Source organism: Syngnathus acus, chromosome 8 (assembly GCF_901709675.1).
Source record: "Syngnathus acus chromosome 8, fSynAcu1.2, whole genome shotgun sequence".
In the NCBI taxonomy this organism is placed as follows: Eukaryota; Metazoa; Chordata; class Actinopteri; order Syngnathiformes; family Syngnathidae; genus Syngnathus; species Syngnathus acus.
Window position 1 is genome coordinate 8,242,697 of NC_051093.1, and position 12,848 is coordinate 8,255,544.

Below are 12,848 nucleotides of genomic sequence, written 5' to 3' on the forward strand. Positions count from 1 at the left end.
CTTTTGGAAATCATGGCCAAAATATTCAACCTTGGTTTCATCGGCCCATAATGCGTTTTCACGCATTTGGAGATTTCAAATGCGTTTTTGCAAAATCCAACCAGCCTTGGATGCTTCTTTTTTCCGATCCCTTTGCACTAATACCCAAAGAAAGCGAGAGATTGTTGATGCATGTACTTCCTAGTCAGTACTTATTTAATGTTCCACGACACACTGGATGAGAATCACTGATGACCTATTAATGGCGGATGAGCCATCACTTTTTTTATTTCCTCTTTATGGTGTACGACCAATCCAACCTTTAGTATTGACACAGCGGGCCTCAAAGTCATCCAAAAAGTCTAGCCGACCAATATATTAATTAATTAAATTTCTGTACTTCCAGTCAGTTGGAATTCTGACAATTTACACAGAGACAATTACAGAGACTCATAAATACATCATACATTATTAGCCATGTAGTTATTAGTCGTCCATCCAATAAATCCCCCCAGTATCTGAGCTGTCACTATATCCTGACCACAGCCAGCATCCATCATGGTGATATGTGAGGCTGAATCTCTTCCTACACTCCCCTGATTCCTCAATCTTGGCGCGCCTCCGCCATGCCCCTTTGACCACGCGTGATTCGCAACAATGGAGAGAGAGAGAGGGAGAGAGAGAGAGGGAGAGAGAGAGTTCCAGTATCTTCAGGGAGGACAAGCGGCACCTCTCGGATCTTTTTTTTTTTCCTCTCCCCCCCCCCTCCTTTCCTTTTACCTTCATTTTCCTCCTGCAGGCGAGCGTGCGTATATGTGTGTGTGTTTGGATGAATGGGTGATGGAGAAAGCGAGAGAGAGAGAGAAAAGAGAGAGACTTAGAGAGGGGGGCGTTTCCCCTTCAGTGTGATTTCCACATATTGGCAAAATCCACTATGTCGTCGACTTGAGCGAGCGGGGGAGAAGTGAACAGACTTGCAACAATGGAGTGAGTATGGAAAGGCATCCATCCTTTTTTGTAGGCGCGACTTCAATGCTGTGTAATAGAATTAATGCAGAAGAGCAAGTCACGCTTAAATGCGCGGCGCGGCCAATGCGTTGACAATGCGCTGTATGGAGTGCTGTCAGGCCGTGGCAGGTGGGTTAATTCACATTATTTGACCACCATAAATAGTCGAGAGGAGTGTGAGTGGAAGGAGGGCTGCACAAAGCCAACAGTGTTGTTGCTTTTATTTGATATTGAATTGATTTTTTCTTGCTGTTGGTTGCTTGTCAATTCTTGGTTCTTTTTTAAGCTTTAGTGATGGGGGAATTAAAAGAGTTGGCTGCTTGTTGCTCCACTTGTTTGCCTATTTAGACTTATGTTATTTTCAGATAATCGAAAAAATGCGAGTCGGCGGTTTGAACCGAATTGAATTTTAACGATGCGGTTCGTTAGCTTTGTATGATACTCGGCTCGATGTTGCAAGGCTAATACTCTAATAATGCCAAGCTGATGTGTTTATGGTTCGCCAGGCCTTCATCGCTCATTCACTTTTATGTTCCACAGCAATCTCGCCTCTTTTTTTTTTTTTTTTTTATAACGTGTATGTGGTCAAAACACTGCACTTTAACTCCCTCAAGGCAAGAGCTGTTGAAACACACAAGAGCTGGCGTAATGAGACGTCCTCTTCACTTGATTGCTTTCAGCTCACTTCAATGAAATATTTAAGCTTTTGCCACCTATAGACACAAAAACAACACCTCCCTCCCAGAGCTGTGTAATTCAATATCCATGATTATTTATGCATTCAATACTAGATATTTTTTATATAAATGATCAATTTGAATTCAAGCTTCTTTTTTTTTTTTTTAGCAGGCTTCGGCAACATGTGTTGGTATGAGTGCGTGCGTCGAGAGAAAGAACATTAATTTCTGTGTGTGTGTGTGTGTGTGTTTGTGTGTGTGTGTGTGAGGTGTGTCGTCCCCCTCCTCACCCGCCTGCCTCAGTGTGTGCTCGTGCTCAGCCTTCAGGCACATTGGCAAGCATGAACTCTCTGAACTCAATCCTTGTCCATTAAATTCCTATTGATCAAGCAGCAAAGAGAGACATGAAGTTCCATCTCCTCACTTTCATGCGGGGGCTTTGAGTGAGCGTCGTCTTTCACTTTTCTCCACCCCCCCCTTTTAAAACGGGACGAACAGAAGAAGAAATGGAGGCAATGAAGATTAGTTGGCAATAAGATGGAGAATAGTTGTGTGGCAACAGTTGGTTACCAAATTCTTGTGTGTCTAGCGTGTTGATTGCAACATGTGATTATACATATTCATTATTTGTATGCTTGAATGAGATTGATTGTGTGTGTGTGTGTGTGTGTGTGTGTGTGTGTGTGTGTGTGTGTGTGTGTGTGTGTTGGTCCACATTAGCTGAAAGGAGGAGACTTCCATTTAGAAACGTAGCAAAGCAGCACCGATCTCCCCATTGGGAGCTGTCCTTGGTGCTGAACTGGCCCTCTACCTCCTCCTGACCTTCCAACACTCACCCTGTTGATTGACATCCATTCTGTACCTCAGTGTGTAAATATGGACGAGGCCTTGAGTGTATACATGATTGGTGAAGGGTGATTTTTTTTGTGTATTTATTGTAGCGCTGATGGTGTGTTGGGGGAATCCTCCGAGGGCCTTGAGCAGAGGGGATGCTGGCTAAGAAAGCAAGGAGTGAAAGGAGCAAAAAACAAAACATCTGCGCGGTAATTGGGCTCCCCTTAGTATTGCAACGCATACATTGACATCTGTTTGATAATTGGCTACCCTGGCTCCTCAGCGTGTGTCATGCTAAATGCTGGTTTGGAGAAAAGCAGGGGGGGGGGGGGGGAGAAATTGGGGGGGGTACATGTGTGTGTGTGCAAATGCATGATTGTGGTTTCTGACTTGGGGGAAGGGAAGCAGTGATTTGTTGGTATTGTGAAAGCGCCACAGGTCTCCTATGCACACATTTACTGCCATTGTCTCTTTCATGAAAGAAGACCCTACTGATGCATTGCCCCCGAGCGGAGGTGCGTTCGGTTCACAGCCTGCATTTAGCTCGACAGATGAAAAAATATAAGTGCTAAGTGTCAAGTGATTGTTTACAGTCCCCCCCCCCCTCCCTCCCTCTGCCACAACCTCTCTTGGGATTTTTCTAGCGTGGTGATTTGAACCACAGAGCCAGAAGTGATATTAGCTGCTTCCGCAATTTGTTCAGAGCTTTAGAGGGGAGAGGCCGTCAGATTGCATAGATAAATATGTTGAATAATTGATGCGGGCGCATAGTGGGGAGCTGTTTTGGAGCACACAGGAGATTGCTAGTGATGCCTATGCAGCCTTGCCGACACACTGTCTGTTTTGGCAAATTCTCCATTGTGTTCTACTCTCACGAGGTCTTCACATTGTGTCTTCTCGGTGTGAAAGCAACAAGTTTAAAAAGGGGGAGTGGATTTTTTTACATCATCCCTCCAGTAAGCGCAGGCGAGGAACAACTTATTGTCTTCCGACGTGAAGATTTAAGCTGCTGCTTGAGGAAACCAATGCTTCATAATACCCAGCCGCTGTGTAATCCCGGAGATCTATCGAAGAGCGGCAAGGAATCATTTAGATGACACGCGGGTCAGCCGAGACCAGCTGGACACGAGCAGAAAGGACTTTTAAGAGCAGATCCCTCAGGAAGTGAGACTAAGCAAGGGAGGGGGGGATACTCGCTCGGTCCTCGCTCCATCTCCTTAATACCATCTAATGTGAGCGCTTACGACGAAGCAGACCAATTGTTGCCATCTCCCCCCTGCGGGATCCACAAAGGTGACATCCGTCTACCTCCTAGGAAGAGCATTTTCCGAGCCTTATCCCGGTGTGGTTTTCTCCCTTTTTCATCACTTTGCAGCACTTTGAACGAGTGTGCTATATTCTACTATTTAGAATAATAGTAGGAATTACTCCTTTCATGTAGTCTCTTTCAGCGCGGAGGAATGTGCCGCAGTGTTCTTCACCGTTTGATTCCGGGGCCTTGAAGATGCGAGGGCAGAAGGATGTGAAGACTGCTTATCTCTTCCTGACACAGCCAATCATGTCGTAGAATGACAGTCTGAACCCAGCTGATACATACCCCCTTCCTCTTATTTTTTTTCAGCTCTTTTTCCTCTCTCTCGCCGCGCACACAGGCGTGTATAACTCCATCTTGTTCTATCAATTTCTTCCCTTTCATCTCTTTTGAAATTGCACAGCCCTTTTTTTTTTTTTTCTCTTTCCATTCTCATTTGGCTGGCTGACATTTCTGACTCTCCTCACTGCTTTTCGCTTCCTTACACTGCTTGCTTTCCCTTCCTTTTTTTTTTTTTTTTACTCTCTCACTCATGTACACGAAATCACACATCCACACTTCCTCCGTCTTTCAGTCCTGTCTTCCTTTTTTTTTTTTTTGTTTAATCTTTTTTGCTCTGTTGCTTTCTTTACTTGTGTTCAGCATGGGGGCCCCGAGCTCAGAGCACTGCGGGGGCTGCCCCAACTGCCTCAGATGTATGCGTGCAACTGTGGTGCCTACTGATAAACTCCGAAACGGGGATGGAGACGCTCACATCTTCCACTTCTTTACTCGCACTCAGTCAGGGTTCCGGAAAAAAAAAAAAAAAAAATGTTATTGCACCCTTGTGCACCGCGGTAAAGTGACTACTCGTGTAAGCAAAGCAGTCCATCACATTCAGCAGTCGACATTTTCCTTTTTTTTATCTACTCTGTCTTGTGGTTTAACTCACTGAAACAGTGACTAGTTCAGAAAAGAAAAGAAATAGCTCATAACAACAAGTTCTGATTTCTTGTGGAAGCAAAGAACATGCTAGTGTGGAACATTTTTTTATTATTTGTCATTTATTTATCTTAAATTTCAATGGATTCATAAATGAAACCCAATGATACATTTCAGGCATAGTGAAGCAGTTATACTGGCTTTTAATTATGAATAAATTATTTTAATGATTCAATTAATTAGTTGATGTCTAAATAGAATCTCACTGACTTTTTTTAAATAATGATTTTATTCTTTTATTTTTATACGACATGTGACTTCCAGATACAACACTGCCACAAATAGAACGTGTTACTGCTTGTCTTGTATGGTGTTATTTATTTATTTATTTTCATATCAATTACAATTTTTTTTTTTCCTGTCTCCCCTTTTCCTGCAGGACCTGGTCAGTTTCCGCAGCTTCTGAAATCCCCACCCTTCCCTCCAGCTCTCTCCTGCTATATGGCGTCAGACTCACAAGTGGGGGGATGGGAGCGAGCGAGCGCTGTAGAGGGGAGAGAGGTGGTTTGACCGTTTGCTCCCGTCTCGACCACGGGTATTCTTGGGTTGATAATACAGATGTCGATGTTATTGCTTGAGAATACGCGTAGCTGAGCGGAAGCCGTTGTCATCGGCCTCACGTTATTCCTTCAGCGGCGTGATCATCGACGTTCTCCTCCCATGGTCTTGATGCGAGAAGCTTCTTCACTCTCGTTCTCCTAAAGTCCTACTCGTGGTCCCCGGGCTCGCAACACTCCTCCGCCCAGCATCCTCCCGGCCCTCTGCAGGAAGTAAGAACCTTCCAAGCGTGCATCACACACCTTTTCAGCTTGGCTTGTTCATCCGCTTGACAGATGCCCTTATCAGAGTGCATGGCGAAGAGGGGAATCCAATAAGTGCACATGGTGGAGGGAGGGAGGGGGGGGGGGGCATTGAGGAATCGGTGCAGGGCAACCGAGGCAGGGAGTCTGGGCCCCTGATGGCAGCGAGACACAACTATGCTCGACAGGACAGCAGGTCCGGCAGTTGCACTTGCTGCTGTGTATAAGGTCACAGTCAAAGAGCAAATGCAATATCTAGACAGGCTGGCTGGCTGGCGGGCAGACGGGCGGGCGGGCAAACAGGCTGGCGGGCAGGTGGGGGCACGAGCAAAACACATTTAGAAAGTCAGAAATAAATCTTAGTCTACTTTAAGATGCGCTGCGAGGAGGAGACTAATAGGACAAACTGACAAATGAGCCTGTTGGGATCAAATCATATTTTCTTGTCAAATCTCTTTTTTCCAGATGCACACATGAAACTGTTGCCTATTTGTCATGATTCAGCGGCTTGACACGGCTGCTCCACTTCATTGACTTGTAAGGCATTGGATCATATTAGTGTTATTGTAATGGGGTGTAATAAGATTATTCAAATCCCTCTATTTCACAGTGGGGCCAATGTGATAGTGGGGCACATCCATGTAAAAGGCCCTTTGACAGCAGCTGTGTCTGTGTGCTAAAGCCTGAAAAATCCCAGCCAAGAGGATTCTCCACGCCACTCCCCAGAGACTCCACTTACACCAGCGCCACTGTGCGCGCGTGTGTGTGTGTGTGTGTTAGCGAGATGTGCGTGCGCGTGTAGGCAATATTTCTACCTCCCCATCCGCACAGCAATTAAAGATCTAATTGATTTCCCTGCATACACTGATCACTTGCCTCACCGGTTTGATTTTTTTTTTTACTCGCAAATTGGATGCTGAAGTCATTCGTGATGATCACAGAGCTCCAAGACAATTACATGAGCGCCTCTTATTCTTTTGTCTGTTTATATAAATTCCCCACATCACAATAATAATAATACAATACAATAATACATACATTATAAAGTAGCCTTTGTCTTGATTTTGCAGACAGATTTAAAGAAAATAGAAATAAAGCTGAAAGAAATCAATGTATCATGTTTAAAACTGCTCATTGTTTGTGATAGAAATATTTGACTTATTTATGTAAATAAAATAAGCAAAATGTTAACCTTCAGTGTAAATTAATACAAGAAAATTAATTCATAATTATTGTCTTTACAAAAATGTTTTATATGCATTTAAAAAGAACATTTAGGCAACTGCGGCAATTCATTATTTTGTGTGACCAATGTTAAAACTCAACTTGGGCTATTAGCATAAATATAATCATTTGTGTTAATTCAGCATCTATTATGAGGTATTACATTTAAGAAGAACATCATCCTCGGCCATTTAATGACTAATTGGGTTGGGAGTCATTAATTTTGCAGTTAGACAAAATGTCAGGTTCAAATAAAATAATTATTAGACTGGCTAATGGGAGAACGTCTACTAATGTCTGTTGAAACATTCATAAAGTGACTCCTTATCGGTGAACCAATCATCCTCTCCGACCTCTTGAAATAATACACAACAACAACACTTAACGATTCACTCATTCAATCAATGCTAATTCATTTATACATCTTATGCACGTTTCCGCTGATCAGTCCCCCCCCCCCACCCAATTTTATATTGTTCATTTCTGCAGTACTGCACCATATAATCATGCTGGCTGCCTACATAGCCAACTCTTCATTCACCTATAATTCATCACTGTTTGCTTGGCATAGGGTGGACAAATGAGCATAATTAATCTTATTCCTCACGCTTGCAGAGCAAACAAGAATGCAACCAAAAAAACATGGCAACAAATTGAATATGCCTCCGATGAGAGCAAGATACCCAAAGCAACCTCGGTCAGAGTAGCCGCTCTAATGGGCCTAGCGCAAAAAAAGCAAACTGAGACAATAGAGTTGGAATAAATAAGTACGTCGAGGTGTAAGGCGTGATTTCCACTTTGATGGGTCACTCCATTACAATTACTCTGAAATATTTATCCAAGCAAATAAAGGGCTGTAGGGATTTGACAAAGGGAGAAAAGATACCGCAGGTATAGGTTGACAGAGATGGGTGAGGGAGAGGGGAGGGGGGGGGGGAGAAAATCACAGTGCAATAAGTGCCCTCTCATTAGGGCCTGTCTTTATCACTGTGCAGCTCCTCTGAGACTAGGCAGATGAGAGGGGCCAACAGAAGGCCAGAAGAAGAGAGCCGACTTCAGATTAGAATCCTTATTGCTATGATAATGACTGTTTGTCATCCTCTACTCACGTTTCACACCTGTGGTACATGCAGATGAGTTGCTTCGTTCACGTTGGGGGTTTGGAGCTGTGTGTGTGCGTGTGGTCGAGCCATATGCATATGCGCGTGTTTCTAAATGAAGAAAAAGATAAAGTTCATGGTCGTGTGCATAAAGAAAAGCTTGAGCGGGTGTGTGTGTGTGTGTGTGTCTGGCATTCACCCTTGGAGTGCGTACGCATTTAGAATGAACAAATAGATAAAGATAGAATTAAATAAATATGTAACAATCACATGCATTGCTCTCGGTGCCTGGCAACCGGAGCCCTCCGTTGCCTTGGAAACAGTTGCTACAGAATGTGAGGTGATTGGCAACCGTGACAACGAGGAGGGAATAACATTTGACCCCTCTTGCTGATGGGGGGGGTAGAGCAGGCGAGTTGGTGAGGGGGGGAGGAGGTGATGCGTGAAGTGCGGGGTGGAGGAGTGGGGGGGAGGAGAAAGAAGATGGTATCACAAGGAGCATGTTTAGAAATTCATCCTCTAAAGCTGCTTCGCTCTCACTTCCTTAACACACACACGACCCCCCCCCACCTTACACACACACTCAAATATCTCGGATAATCTTATTTAGGAGGATAAAGGTGCGTTTGTAAATTCTAACCAAGAAAAACGTATAAGCACTTTTGCCGACGAGGCGCTCTCTCCCCCCACAATCTTTTCTCTTCTTATTATTTCCCATCCGATTGCACTTTCCATACACTCCTTGCCTCTCTTTCCCTTTCCCTGCCCAGTTAAACTAATAAGGGTGTGATTAATGGTCTGCTAATTGCTGTAATCTCTGTTAATTAGAATCGAGATTCTACAGTGGTGGAGTGCTTGGGGGGGGAAAGATGCTTGTTGCACTAATCTGAAGGTCCACAACTGCACTAAAAGTGAGCACAAGTGCAGGATAGGAAAAGGCAGGTGCACGGGCATTTGTCAATATTGATGAATGAAGAAAAAAAGGACGGGTGCAATTTTTTTTCCTATTAAATTTACAACATATGTCTTGAAAAAGTAAATTATTCATTTAATTTTTTCTTTTTCCAGCAGCTACATTTTTTGACACATTATTGTGCAAGTTTAAGACGGAACCAAATGAAAATGCACATTTGACTGACGTCAAGTGATGTAATCTATTTCTAGAAATGAACAGTTCTTTTTAAATTGAGTTGCAACATTTTGTAATCCATCTTTTAACTTGTTAGTATTCGACTCGTAAACACTGTCTGGCTCTCAACAAGGTGTGTATTTCCAGATGTGTGTTTATCTGAGAGGTGCGAAGCCCCAACCCTGAGGATAAACATGCACTCAAAGTCAAACACACACACACAGTCTTTGCAGATGTGGCTTTGCGGACGCCCATGTAGCAGCGTCTCACCTCGGACAGTGAGGTGGACTGTCGGTAAGCCGGAGTGACAGCTAGGTGTCTGCACAAGGTTGTCCAGAAGCGTGAGGGGCGTGGCAGCTGCATCGCAGACCAGATGTGGCAAGAGTCGTCAAAACCGACACACATTCCAGATGTGGCAGCGCCGGTCATAACACAGAAGGCCGGAGCCGCTCAGATGTCGAGAAAAAAAAAGGTCCATTCGCCAAATAATACAAATGAACATGTTTGAGCTGCTGTTGAGTTTTTTTTTTTAGTTGCTTGTGTGGGTGGAGAATGAGATGCTCATGGCACAGCACAAACTTAAGGAGAACTTCTCCCCCCCCCCCCCCTCACTTTTTTATACACACACCAAGCTGCTCGACTAGTCAAAGTGCTTTAGATTCAAACCTACATTACATTATTCCAAATTCCATTACGATCTGACTCTGCTGAAATAGCTTCTGTCCGGTGAGACTTTTAAGTTTTAATATTGTTTGCTCACTTTCTTCTCTTTTTTTTCTTTCTAGGAAATGCTGCAAAAGTTGGCCTCATTGTATAAATAGAAGAGCAATTTGTGGAATGTTAAAAAAAAAATGAAACTACTCCTCCTGGAGCTAAATGGTAAATATGTTACTAGTTAGGAATATCAAGTCTGCCATCTTGTGTCCGCCAACAGATTACATAACTTTAAATTATTACAAATGAAATTATGGAGTGATTTTTTCTTCATTTACTTTTTTATGTGCATTGTCCCATTCGCCGTCTTAGAAATGCACCGATCGACGGGTTAATCAATTAATTGAATGCAAATAATTACTTATGGTGATTGTGTTGAATTGTGTCAAAATGACATTTTTCCAAAATCAAGGAGTTATCTCTGCCAGCCAACACTGCAGTGTGCCACGATTTTCAGCGTCAACTTAGTTTAGATTTCTAACACATTCCCCATGTTGTCATCAAGCATTTACGTCAAGTCGCAAGTTAACATGCGGCCAAACACGCAAGTGCTACATGCATAGATTCCAAAATTGTAATTCAATGTTTCTTCTGAGGCGGCTCGGTGGAGCACTGGGTAGCACGTCCGCCTCACAGTTAGGAGTGTGCGGGTTTGATTCCACCTCCGGCCCTCCCTGTGTGGAGTTTGCATGTTCTCCCCGGGCCCGCGTGGGTTTTCTCCGGGCACTCCGGTTTCCTCCCACATCCCAACAACATGCTTGGTAGGCCGATTGAAGACTCCAAATTGTCCCTAGGTGTGAGTGCGAGTGCAAATGGTTGTTTGTCTCTGTGTGCCCTGCGATTGGCTGGCAACCGGTTCAGGGTGTGCCCCGATGACGGCTGGGATAGGCTCCAGCACTCCCGCGACGCCCGTGGGGACTAAGCGGTTCAGAAAATGGATGAATGTTTCTTCTGATTATACTAACATTGGTAAAAAATGTTTTTTTTATGTGCTACCTGCAGCATTGCATACTAATTAGACCCCTCCTGGGATAACTCAATATTTGGACATCCAAAGTCTAAGTTCAAACATTGCTCAGCAGGCCCAAGGGAGTCGAATAATTACTGTAATTGACTACAAACGACTGTATAATGATTGAAGTGTTTTTGTTTGTTACTCATGCTGTACTTTTTCATTATTATCATCATTATCACTGAATTTCTGTATCACAGAAAGTGGCATGGAAAAAGTATTTTGTCTCAAATTGTCCTCTTTAATGTTTAAGAGCTTTAAACGAATGTATATATTCGACAAAAGCCAATTAAACATAAAATGATATTTTTAAATTGTGTTTGACAACCTGCACAACATTGCTCGGGCCTGTCCTGCCTCAGCAGTCTCACATCTTGATGAAAGCAAGCCGTCAGGAATGCAGTGAGAAGAAGTAGACTGTTGTATTTAATTACACTGCTGATACAACAATGTCATTGTTGTTCTCATTACCATAATCATTCTAGGTTAATCACAGAAGGTCATGTGGGACATGAAATTTCATGCTGAGAAATGTCAATTAAAATTGGCTTAGAGAAATTAGTCTGGAGAAGTACTCACGTATTTTTGTTAATATATCATAGATGACCCAGTGCACGTTGAGTTTAAATTTAAATTTACTATACGAAGCCCTGAAGTCACTCATTCTTACCAAAAGAATGTTTGCAATAGACAGTAAAAGAGTGCCCCCTTGTGGTTGGTAGACCCCAGATATATACATATTGTGTGATATTTATTTATGTATTTTTATTTATTTATGTATTTGCATTCGCATGGCAGCATAAACCACAACTGCTACTTACACATAGGCCTGCACAAATAATTGATGGCCAATGAATTCATAAATTCCAGCAATATCTTTTGTCAGTCCCACTTTCTTAGTCATATTTGATGGATTTGATGAATTGATATTAATATCAAGGTAAGATCCATGGAACAAAAAACCCTTGTAAGCATTTTATGCATGTTTTAAAAGGTTTCTTAAAAAAAAAATCCACTTATTGAAAGACATTGGAATGACACAAATATATGATCTGTGCATATATTGCCATCCATAATCATAATCAAAACAAATGCCAGTTGAGTCCTTTCCAAATAAGAAAAATTCACACCCTGCAGTGAGTCAGCTGCATGAATCATGTTTCACGCTACACAGTGCCTTTAAGTGCTTTTTTCCCTTTTACTCACATCAGCTCTTTTTCTGATTTGGCCCACAGTCGCTTCACAGATCAGGCCAAGTGTAAAATGGAAGCATCTTGCAAACGGTTACTATGTCAAGAAGCTGCTGATGTGGAGCCATTGTTTAGCTGACCAGGCCTGAACAAAACACAGAGTGCGAAAGACAATAAGAAGAAAATCATTGACAGTCTGCATTGAGCTCCTCAGCGTATTGATAGTGTGCAAAGGTGACTTTAGACAAGTGGTCGTGTATAAAAACATGAATCGGTCATGATTTGGCTGGGAATTCTTGTAAGCAGAAGAACCAGATAAACCAGTCTTTAACTGATGTTACAATTCACACGGTTGGTTGAATTCTTCAAATTGCAATTTTAATATTCTGTATTTATTATGTGTTTGGAAGAAGGCATGCACTTTTCAGAATTTTCCAGATTTTTTTTTTTTTAAATTAAAGAGATGATTTATTACAACAAGTGAACATTTTAATCTTTGTAAATGCAAAGTTTATGGCAGTGATGTTGCAGTAGCTAAAAATAATGTGCTTGTGGACCAAGAGTGTTTTGGTTGCATTATGCTAACATGATTTTGATTTTTTTTTTTGATATTATCACATTGCTTACATTTCTAGCAGTCTTTATCTACGATGTGTGACTAAATAAATAACATTGTGCTTATAAGACACAGGGAGATTTTCTGTTTGGGTTTCAGATAATGATGATTGAATCAATTTTACTATTTACAGATGCTCTGGACAGCAATCAGACGCTTTTATGATTAGGTATCATTGAGGTGAGCAGACTCTGTGTGGTTTTAGACCAAGGAGGATCTTCATTCATGCTGCATAGAGACTATAACAGAAGAGGGGCCACAGGGGAGTCCAA

General features: G+C 42.5%; 1 long non-coding RNA gene across 1 annotated transcript; it reads left to right on the top strand.

Annotated features, from left to right (window-relative positions):
• Positions 1-694: 694 nt before the first annotated feature.
• LOC119125663 lies at positions 695-8,555 on the top strand. Its single transcript, XR_005098511.1, has 2 exons — positions 695-966; positions 5,171-8,555. It is a non-coding gene; the product is annotated as an uncharacterized LOC119125663 (long non-coding RNA).
• The last annotated feature ends 4,293 nt before the right edge of the window (positions 8,556-12,848 follow it).